The sequence below is a fragment of the Cervus elaphus genome, chromosome 2 (assembly GCF_910594005.1).
Source record: "Cervus elaphus chromosome 2, mCerEla1.1, whole genome shotgun sequence".
In the NCBI taxonomy this organism is placed as follows: domain Eukaryota; kingdom Metazoa; phylum Chordata; class Mammalia; order Artiodactyla; family Cervidae; genus Cervus; species Cervus elaphus.
The window spans coordinates 30,455,267-30,476,510 of NC_057816.1; positions in this window are offsets into that span (position 1 = coordinate 30,455,267).

Consider the following 21,244-nt stretch of genomic DNA (forward strand, 5'->3'; position numbering starts at 1 on the left):
TCATCTCCCCTTAGGTTATTTCAATAATGATCCCAAGCACTACAAGGATGTTTGAGCAGAGACTCCCCAGAGCTCCTACCTGAGTCCTTTGTTGAAACAGTTACCTGAATCTGTAAACTAGTACACCTGTGTTACCCTGTTTCCATATTGTCAAGCGGTTCTATTCCCGGATAAGTCAAACAATGTAGACTCTTCATTCAGGAGCCATAGGGCATGTTATTTTGAGAGTTACAGAAATGTAGGGGAGATGTCGGTAAATGAAGGAGTGATTAATACATCAACATACTCATAAGATATACACTTAATTCCTGAAATTTATGTGGATAAGGATACTTGCTTTTATGAGTTTAAATAAAATTTACTTACTGGATATGGGTCCATCCATTGAACTATGTACATGGTTATGTTAAAGCCGGGGAGTGTTTGAAAAATTGAGTTTGAAAGAAATTCTTATTTTAAATTTCTGCTTTGATAGTGCAGACTGTACTTTTATTCCTTTCCCTTACTTAAGTGAGAATAACTATGCGTGTCCAGGAAAGCAAATTAGGTGATCATGAATATGATGAACTCTAGACTCCTTGAAAAATGAATTTTCTCAAAATTTAACCTCCTGCTAGTAAATTGAGAGGCTCATTTGTGTTTTCAGGTTAATTTGAATACACAGAGTGAGGGATTGAAGAATTGATTGCAGTTTAGGGAAATCAAAACCCTCACTTCCTCTTGAGAGGCAGAACAGCTTTTTGATGGGCACTTAGCACATGTCTTCTGAGCTCACAGTATTATGTCCACAGCCTGTCATTTCTTCTTTTATTATCACTTCATCAGGAGAGTAAACATTCCAAGGGTTTTTGGTGTTTGAGTTCCCTAATAAATTCCATGCCCTTCTAGAATGCATCTGTTTAATTCTTGGAGATCTCGTCTATTAGCTGAAAATCATCAATCCCACTTGTGTTTGTATTTACATAAATATATGATGCCTCCTTCCATGAGTGCATATTGCTCTGTATAGTCCCATTGTGGGCATTCTCACAGATATGTGTTTCTGTATTTGTTTGTGGTTTCTGGCCTGTTGGTACATTCATGTTTGTTAGCATGTATATCAAGCACATGTATGTGCCTAAATATGTTGATCCCTGGCATGCACGGTAACTCATATCCATGCACGTGTCTGTTCTAATGATATGATCCAGCAAAATATAAGAGTATGTGTTGAGTATGTTTTGGGTTGCTTGCTGTGATTTTATTTTTTAACTGTTCACAAGGTTATATACATAAGAGCTCTAAAAGCACAACATATTAAGATACTAAAAGCGTTAGACACTATTCTTGTGTGAAGTCAGGGACCCAAGATAGTAATGCTGGCTTTTCACAGTTACCAAAGCTACAGTTTGATATAGACATCAATACCTGCCTCGTCCACAGGCTTGGTTTATGTCCATCTTCATGTCTGCTCAATTAGCTGCAGTTGGACCCAGACTAAGGAGTTACATTGGAGTCATTCATGGGATGCCCAAAGAGTGGATTAATTCCAATAGGGCTGCATATACATAAAACCCTAAAGGAATTTCATATATTATCCTGTTATATCCAAGGTATTTTTAATTGGATGTAAATGAAGGAAGCAAATATGTCACATGATACACAATATGCCTATTCTAGGTAAAGAATGCATTATTAGAGAAGTCATAACTTAGCTAATAACAATAGATGGGATGTTCTTATGATTGGTACTAGTGTGGGTATTTCTGAGCATGGACTATTTTTTTTTAAACTTTAAAAATTTCAATGTATTTTTGAAAACAGTGTGTTTATGAGTAAAAACAGTGTTTACTTTTTGTTAAAAACAAACAATACATTAAAACTTCGCCTGTTCTCTGTGTATTGTATTTGAAATCTCAGTCAATGCTGGTCAAATGTACACCAAAAACTTGAAGAACAAAATGCTAATTCTTCCCTGGTGTCACACACCAAAAGTCTCTTTGTTTTATCCCAGACCTAGTGTATGTTGTTTAATCAACACAGAGAATCTACAGGTTACAAGTAGGAAACCAAGTCATTTTCTCTCCCTCTTACTATCTGACTTCTCCAGTTGTTTCCTAAGATGTGCATAAATAGTGGAAGCTTACAGTTCTCACCTCAGAAGATTGATCGATTTTGTCTTTGTCCAGGATTTGAGGTTTATGGTGGTGGCTTTCATTAGAGGGCTGCAGAGACCTTCATGAGCATGGTTTTCTATTTGCTGCCTTGTAATACCTGCTCAGAATTTATCCAGCCTTCTTATCTAATAGCTGAAAGTGAAAGTGTTGGTCGCTTAGTTGAGTCTGACTCTCTGCGACCCCATGGACTGTAGCCTCTGTCCATGGAATTCTCCAGGCAAGAACACAGGAGTGGGTTGTCATTCCCTTCTCCAGGGAGATCTTCCCAACCCAGGGATCAAACCCGGGTCTCCTGCATTGCAGGCAGTTCTTTACCGTCTGAGCCACCAGCAGTCTCAGTCATCTAATTGCTGCCTCTCTACATGGAAACATTCAAACAAATAAAGAACATATGTATGTATTAGCAGTGGCAGTGCATAATTGTTAAAAACAAAGGCTTTGGATTTGAACTTCTTGGGGATTCTCAATTCAACTATTCATTAACTGAGTAACCATAGGAATATTTTTTATCCATTATGTGCCTTGCTTTTATCATTTTAAAATTGAAAGTAATAAGAATGCCTATATAATAATTATAGTAGGCATCCATTTTAATATCATATAATAAAAACAAAATACCTGGATTATAATAAGCCTTCTTTAAATGTTAGCTACTAGCATATACACAATGTACTTAACATGTTTGCATGTGTTCATGCACATGTCCTTATATTCAAAATGATCATACATACATATGTGTAAAAACCTCTGAATGTACACAAACTTTCATACACTGAACATGTTCAGCAAATACTGGTGTGAATGTAGAGGACAGGCATTGTAATTTTCTCACATCTAAAGGAATATTGCTGCTTTTAATTATCTGGAGGAAAAATACACAGAATTACTCAAGAGTTCTATATTATGCTTACAGTTGGTAAGATTCCTAAGTCATAAATATTGTGATTATTCTTGTAAAACACTAGAAGTGTGGTATCAAGTGACTATTTATTTGCTTTCTCACATAATATTTATTTACGTAATTTTTTCTGTCCTTGTTTGTAAGTCACTAAGTACTATACAGTCTATATGATTTTGTTTATTTATATTGCAAAATGGAATTTTGTTCTTTTTGAAATTATTTTTTAGATCTTTTCCTTATGTTAATAAGTAATACTGATAACCTTAAATAAATATGTCATATATTTATTTTCCATAACTAAGAGAGATAATATTTTAATGAAAAATGTTAGTCTGTAATTGCAATGAGAAAGTTTCCCTTTTTTAAAATTAAGTGCCTGTGTAGTATGTTGAAATTGTAATTTCAGTTTGATGTTCCTTATACAAAGGGCACAAACATATGCATTTCAGAACATCTCTTTGCTTCCCTCGTTTTAAAATTCTTCCAAAGATCTCAAAGCAGTAATACCTGAGATATTTAAAACATTGATATAGCATTAATCAAAACAACCACAATTCATATTTTATGGTAGAAAGAATTCAGCTCACACTTTTGCATTTTGAATTGTGATTTTCTTATGCAGGAAACTGAAACATTACCTTTTCTTTTCAATATTTTACTACTACTTCAAGCTCTAAAGCCTCTGCATGAACTCTTTACTCCTCTCCTTCCTTTTTCTTTTTTTTAAAAGAGCACATGTAAATAGATTTATGTGAATGGAATTTTTCTTTTACTGAATTCTCCTTGGAATGGTTGGACTTAATAAAACTTAAAAACCTCTTAAAATAAAACAACAAAATTCTGTAAAGCAATTATCCTTCAATAAAAAAAATAAATTAATTAAAAAAACTTTCTACTTCTTGAACTACTCTAGTAGTTTCCTATAATATCTCTCTGCTTCCACTCCACCCCTATAAATTATTCTTTGCACAGTTCCTATAACAATTCTGTAAAACCTAAATCAGGTCACGACACGCCTCTCCTTAAGTGTTCCAGTAGCTTCCATTCTCACTGGAATGGAAATTTGATTAAAAACATATTTTAACATAAAAGGATTTGCCCTGACCTAGGAGGCTCTTGGTTCTGTCAACATTCCTTGGCCTCATTTCATTTCATTCCACTCACGGCTTATCCTGCTCAAACCACACTGGCCTTCTTTCTTTTTCTTTAATTTGCTAGCAAACATCTTCCCCAGGACCCTTGCTTTTACTTTTCTCCCTTCCTCAATTATTTTTACTCTCAGTGTTTTCTTTTTAAAAAACTTTTTATTAAAGTATAATTGATTTCCAGTGTTGTGTTAGCTTCTGCTATTCAGCAAAGTGAATCAGTTATACATATTCATATATTCACTCTTTTTAGATTGTTTTCCCATATAGGTTATAATAGAGGATTGAAGTAGAGTTCCCTGTGCTATATAGGAGGTCTTTATTTGTTATGTATTTTATATATAGTAATAGTATATATTTGTCAATCCCAATCTCCCAGTTTATCCCTCACCCCCTCTCCATTTCCTCCCCGCCCCCTTGAAACCTGAAGCTTGTTTTCTACATCTATGACTCTCAATGTTTATTCTTACTCCTCACGTTCATTCCAGTTTCTACTCAAATGACTATAAGAGATCTTTTTTTTAACAGATCTTTTCTTATCCAAAAGAGTACCACTAACCCTAGCATTTGCTTTTAGCATTTGTTATACTATTATCTTATTTTTTGTCTTTATTGTAATAATGTACTGACTATACACATATATATAGGAGAAGGAAATGGCAACCCGCTCTGGTATTCTTGTCTGGAAAATCCCATGGATGGAGGAGCCTGGTCAGCTACAGTCCATGGGATCGCAAACAGTCAGACATGACTGAGCAACTTCTCTTTCTTTCTTTCTATACACACACACACACACACACACACACACACATATACACATACATGTTATATATACTATGCATGTACATGAACACATGTGCACCTCTTAAATAGTAATCATGTTGCCTGACTGATTAAATTTTCAGATTGGCAAAAGCAGATAAAGAGAGTTGTGTCAGTTTGAGATGACTGTTCTTAGAAAGACCTGCTTGAAAGATTGGCCGATTGCTGGCCTCTGGGTACTTGTTTTTCAAGAAGGTTCCCACAATTTCTTAATTAGGTTAGAGTGGCTCTATGCTGAAATGGTTTGTGCAAACAATAAGGTTTATACTGAGCACATGCTTTCCTTCTGGGAGTGTGGAATTTTGTTACATGGCGAGCAGAAGTTTTTCATGTGAGTACCCCTTAACATACATCCTGGCAATGAGTCTCTAATGAATTTCCCTGGTAGATACCATTACGTGTGTTTTCTTAATCCATCGATGAATGAATGAAGTACATTCTGTGTGATTCCATGCGAGAGAACTCTTAGGAGTCTTGTACACTTGTGCTTGGTTTCCTCAGGACTTCTCCCCGCATGCGCTTTTCTTTTTCGGGTTTTGTTTTATGTTCTTTCACAGTAATAGATCATAGTCATAAACACAACTATATGCTATGTCCCATGATCCCTCTAGTGAATCACCAAACCTATGGGTAGTCTTGGGGATCTATGACACAGCAACTTAATGGCATTTCCTCTTCCATTCTGAATATAAAAGCTACCAATGGCATTATCAATGGGATAATACTGATAATCGTTCTAATAATAATAATCTAATATCTGTCTTATAGATAGCTAAAATGATAGCTCCTAGGATATAGTGTCTTTTAAAATATTCCATTATTTTTTTCACTGTTGTAAGTTTGGAACTTTGAGTTTTTTATGTACCGTATAAAGAGTTTTGATGTGATACTGGGTTTTGAGCATTACAGGAGTTTCTGAATGTTTTCTTGAGAGAGAATAGTGGGTACTATATGTAGGTTTGACTGTGAAAAAAGTAGCAGAAAAGGAAGCATACTGCAAGAGCTGAAAGTTTACTTCCAACAAGTTTGGAGAGGAAACCTCACTGATTATAATTGAAATAATAAAATGACGAATGGCAGTGTACCAGCTGATTACTAAGCTGTTACAGAACCTGCACTTGAGCCATTTCTTGAATATATTAGTGTAAGCCTCAGATCCTTCTGTATCTAAAAGGGAGAATAAGAAAGTGCAACTAGGCAGGAACTTGCTAGAAAAGCTGCTACATTGTACATCTTAAGCATTCTAAAAGTGACTGTCATTCCAACATCAGAAAGTAGTCTTCTGAAGAAACATGTCTGTGATCTCTGAGTTGAGACATGGGACTAACCCTTTAGTAAAGGGATAAATACTAAAGGAAAAAAAATGCAAATCATAGCATTTGATTCTCTTCCTCTTAAGTGTCCTATTCCTTAAGTCCAAGCTCATCATCTAGTTTCCTATTCCTCTCTTCTGCTCCAGGGGGGCTCCAGTAACACTAGCCTTGATGTTTCTTGATTACTTCACATTGCTTCTGCTTGGGGCCCCAGGACTTGCAAATCCTCCTGCCAGATAGGGTCCTCCCCCATTCATTCAGTTGTTACCCCTCCAGTTTGACTTCCACTCTCTCCCATGCTTCTCAGGCTCCTTACCCTGTATCATTTTGTTCACAAGTCCCGCATTCTCTACCCCTTGGACTCATGAATAGGTGGCTGCAGTGATGGGAAGGGAAAATAATGGATTTTACAGAAAACATGGAGAATTGTATTTCCAATATATGAATCTTTGTAAACTTATTCTCTAATTCAGGCTTGTACTGGGGCTTTTTACTGCAATGTGCATTGGATCACAGAATCCTATAAAAGCTCTAAGTAATGTTTTTGAGTCAAATTGTCTCTTTTTTTTTATTGTAAGTTCACCAGGAGTCCAAAGGATTGCAATAAATATGTATGAGACTAGGGCATTCTAACAAGAAAAACATCAAAACCACCGTTAAAAAAATAAAAAGAAACACTGTGACCAGAATTCTGTAATCACTGACAGCTGCAATTTGTTGCCTCTTCATTCTATGTCTTAAAAACTGTGTTATGACTTTAATATATGACCTTATGGAATTCTTATAATAATTTTATTTCCCTTTACAGAGCCTAAGACTCAGTACCTCATCCAACCCAGTGTCCCACGGTTAGTGATACAAATAGGACACAATCCCAGATCTCTAAGTCCAGTCTTAATATTCTGCCTTTCCACTCATTACTATATGGCCGTCTAAATACCCTTTATGTGATTTACAAGTAGCATAACTACAGATGTGACGTGCCTGGATGTTTTCTCACTGATAAAGACCTGTTTATTGTAGCAGAATACTATTTCTAGAAACTATACCAACTTAGAACAGATGATAATCATCTGCATAAAATTTCTGCAAGTCACAGTGTGTGGTTAAAGTTAATGCAAGCTTTATTTCATTCATAGGATATAATAACCTTAATTTCATTCAACTTGGTTTGATGGGGCAAATGATGCTCAATCCACGATTACCATTCCCTGTTGATCTGAGATCTGACAATGTCTTAATTATCTCCCTGTCTCTCTCTAAAGAGATTATAAGTCATGCAAACACAAAGATCATTTAGACTGACATTGTATCATGATGAGCTTCATAGCAGGGGAGAACCAAAGATTTATTTTGTTAATGTTTGAGACTAGTTGTTTCACTTTTCAACATTAATCTAGCAGAAGAAGCATTTTCTATCTTTTTCATTTTATTTCTGTCTTGAGATGACTTCATGAGCAGTATTGGAAATATGGTTTGTTTTCCAAGATAATAGTATATTTCTTGAAAGTGATTCCAGTTTAGGGAGGACAATTGAGACAATATCTAATTGATATCCTGTCTTTGCATGTATTCAACACTGCCCTCTGAGATTAGAGAGAGTGCTAGTTCTAGTAATAAGGGGGTTGGCATTATCTGATTTAGTTGTTAATAAAAAAATGTTAAACATAGCATATTTTTTACATATAACTTTCCTTGGATGTTTTTAATATTATCCTTGGTTGTTACTGCTAAATGAGTAGGAATATTGCAAGCTTAATATATCATCTTTCTCCATGAATTTATATTTGGCACCTTGCCTAAGTATTCCTTGATCATATACCTGTATTGGAAAGCAGATATTTAAAATAAATCATTGAGTAATAGCCTCAAGTGTTACAAAAGAGACAAACTGAATAATCATCCTCCACCTCTTGCGTGCCAAAATTGCATTCAATCTTGAGTTGTTTTCTATTGCATAAACTGGTCAAGGATTCTTTTTTTATTCATCTTTGATAGTTTTTCTTCCCCCTGTATTTTTACACCATTAAGCTTAATCAAATTAATCTTAGCAAAATTTCACAATTCTGTCCTCAAATGGATTCCTACATGTTCCTACACTCTGTCTTTGCTTTCTCTGAACTACTGCACCAACTTAAAACTAACCCCCCAGTATTACACAATCTTTGATCCCTGACCTACACATTCTGTATGGCACAATCCTGCTGGAGATGTTATTTCTGAAATAAGCTCATCAAATCTCATGACAATGATCATCAAACTTTTGCATCATAATATATAATACAACTAATTTTAGATGAGATTTTGTTTACTTAAAGTATAAACAGAAGCAGTTCTGTGTTTAGAAAACTGCTTTTATCTCTCCTTCTTAATTTTAATCTACTCTATCATTCTTGCCTGGAAAATCCCATGGACAGAGGAGCCTGGCAGGTTACAATTCATGGGGTCACAAAGAATCAAACCCAAGTGAGCTACTGAGCACACATGAGATATTTTTATTATCTTTCTAAATAGGATCAGTATTTGTTTTATTGTTTTTAATATAAATTATTTTAATTGGAGGCTATTTACTTTACAATATTGTATTGGTTTTGCCATACATAGGATTGGTATTTGTTTTAATACAAAGGATATATTTTAAGTTATTCAGTATGGGATAATTCTGATACATCATAAAATGGAAGAAGAATTGAAAACAACTAAGCTGAATGGCTTCCTGGAGCACATTTTATTTTATTTGTTGTTGTTGTTGTTGTTGTTGTTTTTTCATTTATTTTTATTAGTTGGAGGCTAATTACTTTACAATATTGTAGTGGGTTTTGTCATACATTGACATGAATCAGCCATGGAGTTACATGTATTCCCCATCCTGATCCCCCCTCCCATCTCCCTCTCCACCTGATCCCTTTGGGTCTTCCCAGTGCACCAGGCCCGAGCACTTGTCTCATGCATCCAACCTGGGCTGGTGATCTGTTTCACTATAGATAATATACATGTTTCGATGCTGTTCCTAGAGCACATTTTAAACATCCCTGTAACTTCGGTCATCGTATTTACTGCATCAGTTAGCTATTGTAAAACAACCAAGCATAAAAATCTCAGTGGTGTATGATAAGTATACATTCCCTGTGTGTTTGTGGATAAGTGGATGAGTTCTATGCTTCAAGAAGCAGGTTCCGTTGAGTTTACATCCTTCCTTTGCTTAAGCACTGATCTGCATCACATGGATTCCTTTTGAGGCCCAGGCTCAAAGAGAAGCTGCAATACCTTGGAAGCACTTCTCTTGCCAGTGACACAGTACAAGAAGACAAGTCCCAGTGCACAAGAATATTTCAAGCCCTTGTGCACACCAAAATGAATATCTCATTGTCAAATAGTGACATAGCTAAGCAATTATTAGAAGTCCAAATGCTGAACTGTTACCAAATTTAATTGAACTTATAACCATATGAGACAATATAGGTATGTTCATATTCATGCCCTTTTTTAGATTAAAAATTAAATGATAGAGAACAAAGATCCGTAACACTAATCACTTATTTAAAACTTACAATAATTCTTATTTACACATGTGTATTTAAAATTCTATATTATATGTGAAAATTTATGTATTTTGCCTTTAGTCTGTTTTCTGCACATATATGCATGTGTGTGTGCGTATGTATGCATGTGTGTGTTTCTATGGGGTTTCCCTGGTGGCTCAGTGGTAACATATCTACCTGCCAGTGTAGAAGATGCAAGAGATATGGGTTCAATCCTTGGGTCAGGAAGATCCCCTGGAGTAGGAAATGGCAACCCACTGCAGTATCTTGCCTGGGAAATCCCATGGATAGAAGATCCTGGTGGGCTACAGTCCATGGGGTCACAAAGAGTCAGACACACAAGCATATGTGTTTATATATAAAATTTTTTTCTCCCAAGACTTTACAGCTATCTACCCTGTCAAGGTCATGGCTACACCATACCACCTTTGAGTCATTTACTGCGGTTTCCTAAAACACCTCATCTTTTTGTTCATTAATGTTTGAGGCACAATATTGAAATCATTGTAAAAGTTGTCGTTGGAAATTTTAATTCTAACCACAGGTATCCTTTCATTTTACTGAAGGACATCTATCCTATGCATGCCTGTTCATGATTTCCACATTGTAATCACATATTGCACCTTAAATTTCATTAAACACTTGTCTCAGATAAGTTGTTCAGTCACGTCCAACTCTTTGTGACCCCATGAACTGCAGCATGCCAGGCTTTCCTGTCCATCATCAACTCCAAGAGCTTACTCAAATTCATGTCCATCGAGTTGGCGATGCCATCCAACCATCTCATCCTCTGTCGTCCCCTTCTCCTCCCGCCTTCAATCTCTCCCAGCATCAGGTCTTTTCCAGTGAGTCAGTTCTTCTCATCAGGTGGCCAAAGCTTGGAGTTTCAGCTTCAGCATGAGTCCTTCCAGTGAATATTCAGGACTGATTTCCTTTAGGATTGACTGGTTGGATATCCTTGCAGTCCAAGAGACTCTCAAGAGTCTTCTTCAATACCACAGTTCAAAAGCATCTATTCTTTGGCACTCAGCTTTCTTTATAGTCCAATTCTCACATCCGTTCATGACTACTGGAAAAAACCATAGCTTTGACCTTTGTTGGCAAAGTAATGTCTCTGCTCTTTAATATGCTGTCTAGGTTGGGCATAGCTTTTCTTTCAAGGAGCAAGCCTCTTTTACTTTCATGGCTGCAGTCACCATCTGCAGTGATTGTGGAGCCCCCAAAAATAAAGTCTCTCACTGTTCCATTGCTTCCCCTTCTATTTGGCATGAAGTGATGGGACCAGATACCATGATCTTAGTTTTATGAATGTTGAGTTTTACACCAACTTTTTCACTCTCCTCTTTCACTTTCATCAAGAGGCTCTTTAGTTCTTCTTTGCTTTCTGCCATAAAGATGGTGTCATCTGCATATCTGAGGTTATTGATATTTCTCCCAGCAATCTTGATTCCAGCTTGTGCTTCATCCAGCCCAGCATTTCCCATGATGTACTCTGCCTGTAAGTTAAACAAGCAGGGTGACAATATACAGCCTTGACGTACTCCTTTCAGATTTGGAACCAGTCTGTTGTTCCATGTCCTGTTCCAACTGTTGCTTATTGACTTGCATACAGATTTCTCAAGAGGCAGGTCAGGTGGTTTGGTATTCCCATCTCTTTCAGAATCTTCCAGTTTGTTGTGATCTACACAGTCAAAGGTTTTGGCAGAGTCAAATAATACAGAAGTAGATGTAAGCAACTGTGAGGCCATATTACTTGCAATACTTATTAAATCTGTATAAAATTTGTTTGGCTTATATCTTTACTATAATGTATATCAGATACATAGTAGTATATTATATACTAACATACACTGAACAGTAGACATTAACACTTATACAGACTTAAAATATAATTAGCATATTAGTATGTAGTGTTTTAAAATGATTAATGCATAGGAAATATGTGTAAAGTGCACGGCAACAGTCATGACCCTGCAGTGATGTGGAAAAAGTCCAAAGATGAATTAAAGTATACTTTATAGTGTAAATGGGTATCTGTGCTGTTTGTCTTTACTTTGCACTGTGAATCTGGGAGCTGATTCAACTAATGCACGAAGCCAGACTGGAAATGGAGTTGTCCTGTACCTCCTAGGTTACAGTGCTACATGGGGTGAGAAATGGAGAGCTGTTACCAGTTTGGGACAGGTAGGGTATATTAAATATGCTCTTTTTATATCTGTCTACTTCGTAATTCAGTTTTAAAATGTTTATACAAAAACTGCTTTTAAAATGTAATTATATCTGTGTTTACCTTTTGGTAGTGTATAGATGTTATATCACTTGATATTATACAGTTAGAATATTTGATAAAAGTAACTTAGTAGGGATAAATATTTTTAAAGTTCTGCTTTGGAAAGCCATACTTATTTAAGGATATTTCCCTCCAGTACATTTTCCTCTTCAGTAAATGGTTTTTAAAATCCTGTGAAGTGATAGTATCCATTGAAGAAAACACAATAGAAAGACGCACATAAGCAGGAAAATCTGTTGCACCTAGTAACACACAAGATGACAAGCTCAGTTGTTCTCATGTCCGAAAAGATTTCCCAGAAAAATGTTTTCTCTAGGTGCAATACATCTAGAATGACTGCTTCTCTGTCTTGAGGTATATTTTTTGCTACAAAAGTCTTAAGTTCACAGAAAGGTGAGAATTATTTCACATTAGAAAGTCATGAAGTGATTGAATTTCACAACCAAAGGTAACCTCCTTTATATCTATTAGCCAGCTTCATTGTATAAGCAGTAATGGGACAACTAGTCTATTATTTCAAAGATGATTGTGATAGCATGGGTGGAAGGTTGGAAAGAGAACTCTATGGAAGTTAAGATAAACTGTTTTTGTTTACCCCCTCAGTTAATTTATACACTATTGAGTGATAACACTGTCAGTGAAGCACTTCCAGCGTCCTAAGGAATTTTCTGGAGCTTTACAGAAAGATCCCACCATGATTGGCAGTGTTTTGATATCAATAGGTGGTAGATGTGATATTAGCCTCCATTCCTTGAATCCGTTTTTTGAATAACTTTCCTGGGCCCTTCCTGGGTTGTGATTCTAAGTTCCAAAAACCCTTATAGCACCCATTGTACAAGCAAGAGTTCAAGTCTGCTGTTAGACTGTAGAGCTATCGTTACTCTTTGTTTCACTTTTATCTGTAGAAAAATTGATAGTATGAATCTGAAGCTCTTTTTAAAAAGAAACATAATTGCTTGATAAAGCAAAGTTTAGGCTGTAGAGACACATTTTGCATGTTTGTTTGTTTTTTTTAATAGACTCCTTCATCAAAATGAATATGTAGCTAATGCAAGTCTCTTGTGGGTAACTTTCCCTTTGATCTCTTCCATTTCCAACAAGCTATCTATTTGTTTTCACTAAGTGCATCCCCCTGTGCTGTCTGCTGGAATCTACTCATGTGGTCTGGTCAAAGCTATTATTATTATCTGAAGACACCTCTCAGGTTAGACAAGGCAGAATTTCTGGGAACTCGCTAAGACACTGGAGTTCAGTTCTGGTCAGAGAGGTAATGAATGTAGCTGACTTCAGGCCATTCACAGAACAGTTGTTTGATTCTTTCATGTTGAACCCAATCCAAAGGCTATAAAAATGAGAGAACTTTGTGACCTTGCCAGAAGTAAGGTTACTTACAGTTTCTCTGATCTGGAAAAGATTATAGTTAATACAATGACTGGGGGAAGCCATTACTCCTTCTCATATAGTTTATCTTTTCCGACTAACTGACCACTTGATCTCTGGGTCTATCTATGTCTGCTTTTATACACACACACACACACACACACACACACATATTAAATATATATATATATAAATATATATATATAATTTTCTATCTCTATCATGACCCATGTAAGTGAATTTGCTTTTTCTTTTTAATTTAAAGGCACTTTAGTACCCAAATTTTCATCCAAGAAGTAATGTAACTTTTACAGATGTAATATGAATTGTCATGGAGTCGTAATATGAATTGTCATGGAGTCACTGGGTCATTGTCAATTTAAAGAGTATGATTTCAATGTCTGATTAAAATGTCATGTAATTGAAAGTGATTATATAAATAAAAATTTCATCTATACCAAAGATTAAAATCGCTTCTTTCTGGTAAATTTTAATGTAGGTGTAGATTAAACACAGGCTAAGGGCAAAAAAAAATTGGAAGAAAGGAAGAGAATGTTCAGGGGAATGTTATGGGTATATGTAGTAGTCACATTCCTGGCAGAAGACAGATGGAACACTCAAAGGTTTTAGCTGAAGAGGCTTTAATTAAGAGTTATTTACTGTAACTAAGGTAACTAACAAGCAATATGTAGTCCCCAGAACCTGGGAACATCAAGAAGTTGTTACCACGTGTATACAGAGAGAAACGAGAGGAAAGAAGAGGTAATGGGGGGTTAATGAATCCTGCAGAGAGCTTACAGGCATGAAAAAGGTTACCCCATAGGAGCTTGTCCTTTAGATTTCAGTGAAATCATGCCTGTGTTCTTATTAAAAACATTCCTACCTTGGTGAGTAAACCTCCACATCCACTGACTGCAGAGTAATAGGTATAGGAAACACATTTTTTTCCTAAAAGTGAGCTATCAGGTAAAATACTGAAATAGGCCACATTCCCCTCTACCTTTTGGTTTCTTGACCCTTTTATGGGGAAAAGAACACCAAACAGAGGCTGCTAGTTTAAGATTTAGATCACATCCCATGGGACACCACCTAAAATTCTAGGATTTTCCCCATCCCCTTACTAAAAGTAACAATATATGCTGTTTCACCATTTGATAAAGTCAGCTTCTCTAAGTAATGTCATAGGTGGCAAGATAAATCTTTTCTGTATCTGAACCTAGTATCATATTTCACGGTACAATGAATTCCTAAATCAAACCAATATTTTATGGAATATCATGTGTATGATGTATGGAACATGTGTATGATGTATGGAACACACATGTGTATGATGTATCATGTGACTGCAGCCATGAAATTAAAAGATGCTTGCTCCTTGGAAGAAATGCTATGACCAATCTAGACAGCATGTTAAAAAGCAGAGACATTACTTTACCAACAAAGGTCTGTTTAGTCAAAGCTATGGTTTTTCCAGTAGTCATGTATGGATGTGAGGATTGGACTATAAAGAAAGCTGAGCACTGAAGAACTGATGCTTTTGAACTGTGGTGTTGAGAAGACCCTTGAGAATCTCTTGGACTTCAAGGAGATCCAGCCAGTCAATCCTAAAGGAAATCAGTCCTGAATATTCCTTGGAAGGATTGATGCTGAAGCTGAAACTCCAATACTTGGGCCACCTCATGCGAAGAGTTGACTGGTTGGAAAAGACCCTGATGCTGGGAGGGATTGGGGGCAGGAGAAAGGGGGAGATAGAGGATGAGATGGTTGGATGGCATCACTGACACGATGGACATAGTTTGAGTAAACTCTGGGAGCTGGTGATGGACAGGGAGGCCTGGTGTGCTGCAGTCCATGGGGTCACAAAGAGTCACACATGCCTGAGCGACTGAACGGAACTGATGTGTATGAATATGCATTTTATCAGTCCAAAAATTGTATTGCTGGTGAACATGCTTTTGTGTAGGCAAGAACAAAATTTTATTTAGAATAAATGTCTATTTTTTTGAGGCAACTTTGCTGTCGTTTTCCTTCTTGTGTCTAATGTAATCAACCTACATCTTGGCCGTAGGTTGGTCTCCTGGAGTAACAGACCCATAGCAGGAGCTCGGCGCTGCTCAGCACTGACGTTAGCATTTGGGGCACTCAGAAGTGGTGACATCAGGGCAGTCTTGGTGAAATTACAGAGGTGTTGTTTTGTGCATTAATATACACCATTCCTGCCACCACAATTATTTGGTACCTGGACTCATTGAGCAAACCCAGGACTCTGGGAAAGAGACAAAACAACTTCAAAAGAATGGGTTATCTTTTTCCTTTGATGATGAAGAAATTGAAGGATGACAGCAAGTATTTGTGCTAGATACAGGTATCTTCATGTTTCTGATTGTGACAAGAGATTTAACCTTACACTCTATTCCAGGACTTTTTAATTCTCTTTCTGATCTCTCTAACCATCTAGCCAACCTATGAGACACTGTCTCCTAATAAGTATTAACCTGTACTTCTGGCCATCTCTAACATTGGGGGAGACAACAGGTGTACTGCCTGTGGTTTTGCTAACTGGGAGAATTTTTCTTTACCAATGTCTTTCAGAAAATCCTTAAGGGAGGTTAAAATGCAGGGCCTTCTTTTCCCAGTTGGGTGTCAACATGTGGCATATACCCATTTGTAAATCAGGCCAGAGTTTTTCTTCTTTAATTAATTGATCATAGGGTATTTCCTATGAAGCCACTGGATTGTATTGAGGGAGAGATAACCAAGTAGCAGGAATTGTGCATGAGAGGCATGAGAGTCTTAGTCAGCTTTTCATTGAATTTCCTTACATCTTCAACACAATTTTTGTTGTTGCTCAGTTGCTAAGTGGTGTCCGACTCTTGTGGCCCCATGGACTGCAGTATGCCAGGCTTCCCTGTCCTTCATTATCTCCCAGGGTTTGCTCAAATTCATGTCCATTGAGTCGGTGATGCCATCCAACCATCTCATTCTGTTTCCCCCTTCTCCTCCTTCCCTCAATCTTTCCTAGCATCAGGGTCTTTTCCAGTGAGTGGGCTCTTCACATCAGGTCTCCAAAGTATTGGAGTTTCAGCTTCAGCATCAGTCCTTCCAATGAATATTCAGGGTGGATTTAGGATTGACTGGATTGATATTCTGTCCAAGGAACTCTCAAGAGTCTTCTCCAACACCACAGTTTGAAAGCATCAATTCTTTAGTGCTCAGCCTTCTTTATGGTCCAACTCTCACATCTGCACATGACTACTGGAAAAACTCTAGCTTTGACTATACAGACCTTTGTCAGCAAAGTGATGTCTCTGGTTTTTAATACACTGTCTAGGTTGGTCATAGCTTTTCTTCCAAGGAGCAAGGGTCTTTTAATTTCATGGCTGCAGTCACTATCTGCAGTGATTTCGGAGCCCAAGGAAATGAAGTCTCTCACTGTTTCCATTTCTTCCCCATCAATTTGCCATGAAGTTATGGAACCAGATGCCATGAACTTAGATTTTTGAATGTTGAGTTTTAAGCCGGCTTTTTTCACTCTCTTCTTTCACCTTTGTCAAGACTTCCTCTTCATTTTCTACCATTAGAGTGCCATTAATCCTTGTTTTATTTATAATTTTTTCTGTCATAACAAACTGCAACTGTATATATCCCATTTTATCATTTGCTAAGTCAGGCAACTCAGTGTGTGAAATCCATCTCAGTTTCCACAATCACTTAGTGTCCCATGAGTCACTGATAAGTCTTCACAGAACTGAGAAGCAATCTGACACAGAAAGATAGCATTGCCTTACTTCAAAATCCTAGGCAAGTCCACTCTGATTCTCTTACTCAGATGTTCCAAAGGCTTCATATAACTTTCCTAACTGCCAGGGATGTCTCAGTTATCACTGTATCCTAACGTCTAGGTGGCTGGCCAGGTAGCATTATATAACTTTCTCTTGTTTTGAGCCCCATGCAAGACTGTCAGCCTTATGATCTCTCTGGTAAATGGTGTCTGGATCAGAGTGTAAGTGAGCAGAGCTAGCTGTGGAAAATAAAAATACAGATCCCCAGTATCTCTCTCCTCTCTTCCTATGATCAATGCACTGTTACTACAAATAACTTGGTTTAACTAAAATCAGTGTGAGCCTAAAAGCTAGAGGTGAAATTCTTTCAAAGTTAGCTTCCCTGGTAGCTCCGGTGGTAAAGAATCCACCTGCAATGCAGGAGGTCTGGGTTCAATTCCCTGGGCTGGGAAGATCCCCTGGAGAAGGGAATGGCAACCCACTCCAGTATTTTTGCCTGGAGAATTGCATGGACAGAGAAGCCTTGTGGGCTATAGTCTATGTCACAAAGAGCCAGGCGCAACTGAGTGACTCTCACACACACAGTGTTCAAGTTGCCTTTTCTTCTTCATATGTGCAACATACAGCAAGTGAATAGCACATACCTTTACAGTGTTGCTGAAAAAATAATTGAAAAATTCTAGTGGAATATTGACTCTGTGTTTGTATTTTAGCATGATCTAGTTAGTGGCTGAGATGCAAACCTAGCTTTTCAGCACAGGTAATAGTGGGAAAACAAGAGTTCTCGGTATAAGAACTGGGGTCAGAGAAAAAGAATAATTATTGTAAATAAAGTTATTGAAGAATTAGAGAATTAGAATATTCTTATTCTCTGTTTAGTGCTAAAAGTTACTTGCTGTTATTCTACTCCTTTTTCTAATCAATACAGAGAAATCTTTTCACTCTGTGAAGTACAAAGTAATTTTGAAGTTAAAGTGCATTAACCTGGCTTATACCATTAAACTATACCAGTTGCTTACTAACAAAATCCATTTTCATTTGTTGTACCCATTTAATTTGGTACCAGTTCTTTTCTACTTGTTAAATATTTTAATACTCTCCCTGTGCATAAGTATAATAGTACCTGGCATTCTCAATTCTCTTTCATGGATAACCCTGCAGAAGTTTCTCTATGCAGTATAATACATTCTTACACTGTCTCCACCTTTTTATACCATTATTAAGAGAAGGATAGGTTAGTTAACAATCTTCTCTCTCTTCTCACATGATACCAAAGCCTGTTGTCACATAGTTTAGGTTTTTGTTAAAGCAACATTCCCTTTTTGTTATTGATAGCTGTATTAGGTATGACACTGTACGACAGTCCACACAAACTCCTTGACTTTAAAGCAACAATTTATCCCAGGTATCACAGTTGTATGCCTTCTAAGGTGTTCGCTAACACAGGTGGGACTTGCCTGAGTGGCTCTGTCTCTGGCTGCATTTTTAGCTGTAAGTTTCATTCAGATATGCTCAGGGTGAATTTATTCTGGATCCAGATTGAAGGGGGTGTGGCTAACCAGAGGAAAATTTACTTTTTCATGGATATGGGAGAGTTGCAAAAGATAAGTTCCACCCCAAAAGCATATGTTAAGCCTCTGCTGGTCTCACATCTGCTAACATCTCATTGCTGACACAAGATATATGACCAACCCAACTGGCAAAATAATTTTTTCACGGAGTAGGGGAGGGAGAGTGAATATGTTGAAGAATAATGTACCAAAATGCCCAAGTCTAGATAGATGGATTTTTCTGTCTATAAAAGCAGTTAGAAATTTCATTACTTTCTATAACATACTGGGAAATATAGCTGTCACCCTCTCCACAGTAATTTCCTACTACAGTTCATCAGTAGATTTCATTGTTTTCTGACCTGCCAACATTAGTTCTGTCTTACACAGATGTCAGCTTTGTTCTGCACTAGATCAGAATTCACTTCAGAGATTTAAGATTTCTTTGTTTCAATTTTATTTGCTAAGGCTTTCAAAAGAAAATATCTACTGCTATACCGCTGTGCCTTCCATCTAGATTTCCTGGATTTTGTTAAACTCCAGGTTTCTCTCTCATAGTTTTTCCAAACAGAAACTTAAGCATCTCTCTTATAATCTTAAGAGTATATGGTGAAGTGCATTATATTTCCTGTTTATAATTATGAATCATTAGCCAACTTTGTGGCTAATTTCCCAGCATCTAACCATAGAAATGGCTGCCCTGGTGGCTTAGATGGTAAAGAATCAGCTTATGGTATGGAAGACCTGGAGTCAATCCCTGGGTGAAAAGATTCCCTGGAGGAGGGCATGGCAACCCTCTGCAGTATTCTGGCCTGGAGAATCCCATGGACAGAGGAGCCTGGCTGGCTACAGTCCATGGGGCACAAAGACTTGGACATGACTGAGCAACTAATCGCGGCACAGCCACCTTTGCCTACGTTAACCCCATGGTGACAGAGCCCCTGACTCATCATTTGCCATTATATGCTGTGTCTGGCTCAGTGTCTGTCATACAGTAGATAACCGCTGGGCTTCCCAGGTGCTGCTAGTGGTAAATAATTTGCCTGCGAGTGCAGGAAACATTCCTGCTAATAACAGGTTCCATAGTTCACAATGCAAGAGACTCAGGTTCCATCCCTGGGTCGGGAAGATCCCCTGAAGTAGGAAATGGCAAACTGCTCCAGTATTCTTGCCTGGAGAATCCCATGGCCAGAGAAGACTGGCAGGCTAACAATCCAAGTAGTCGTGAAGAGTCAGACACAGTTCAGCACACAGCACACACAGCAGATAATCATTAGATACATATTTAGTAAATGAGTTACCTCATACTTAAAATATTCCAACCAGCAATGGAAATTATATTTACTATGTACTTCTTGTGTGCCAGGTATTTTTCATTCTATTTACTTTATGTTTTTATTATTTTACTTTGTATAATTTATAGGGCTGGTGCTTATATACATTTATATTACATATTTTTTGAAATAAAACTAAAACTTTGATAAATTAATAAAAAAATGATAAAAATGACTCTGTCAAAGTCACGGTCCTTGCAAGTAGCAGAACTGTGTAGGCATGATTATTTCAAGTTTTATAACCCTTATAATATAACCTGGGAGGAGCCTGGTAGGCTACAGTCCATGGGGTCACAAAAAGTCAGATACAACTGAGCGACTTTGCTTTCCCTTTTCACTTTCATGCGTTGGAGAAGGAAATGGCAACACACTCCATTGTTCTTGCCTGGAGAATCCCAGGGACAGGGGAGCCTGGTGGGCTGCCGTCTATGGGGTCGCACAGAGTCAGACACGATTGAAGTGACTTGGTAGCAGGCTTCTTATCTGCTTAGGTTGACTTTTGTTCCAGCATACTCTGTATGTAGTATAACTTCAGTTTGAGGAGGAAAATATGTTTAAAATATGCTTTCATTGCACTGGAAAAATGAATTGAAGTTTCAAAAAGGGACCTTGGAGCTAATGGCCTGTTATTTCAGTGAATTGAGATCATGTCAGAATGATGGCCTCTTATAACGTAATTCTACACAGAGTAGCCTGAAATTATCAGTGTGAAGTCTTAAAAAGTGGGAGATGTTCTATTGGGGCATGTAAGACTATAAACTTATATATAGATTTGTACTGATGCAAAGGCATGTAATGATTTAATATTGTACTGCATGTTAAAAACTATAGGCAGGCTAATTTAATATAGAATAGAAATCACTGTTTAGGATTCATATTTTGTAACCACTTGTATTTAAAATCCAGCTTGAACTGGAATTTGGATAAAAAAGATATTCTGTAAAAACCCCTGAATTTTAGTCAGCAATTGGCACAATTAAAGAGCAGGCTTCCTGTCTGAATAACTCTTCATGCTGAATGGACCAACCT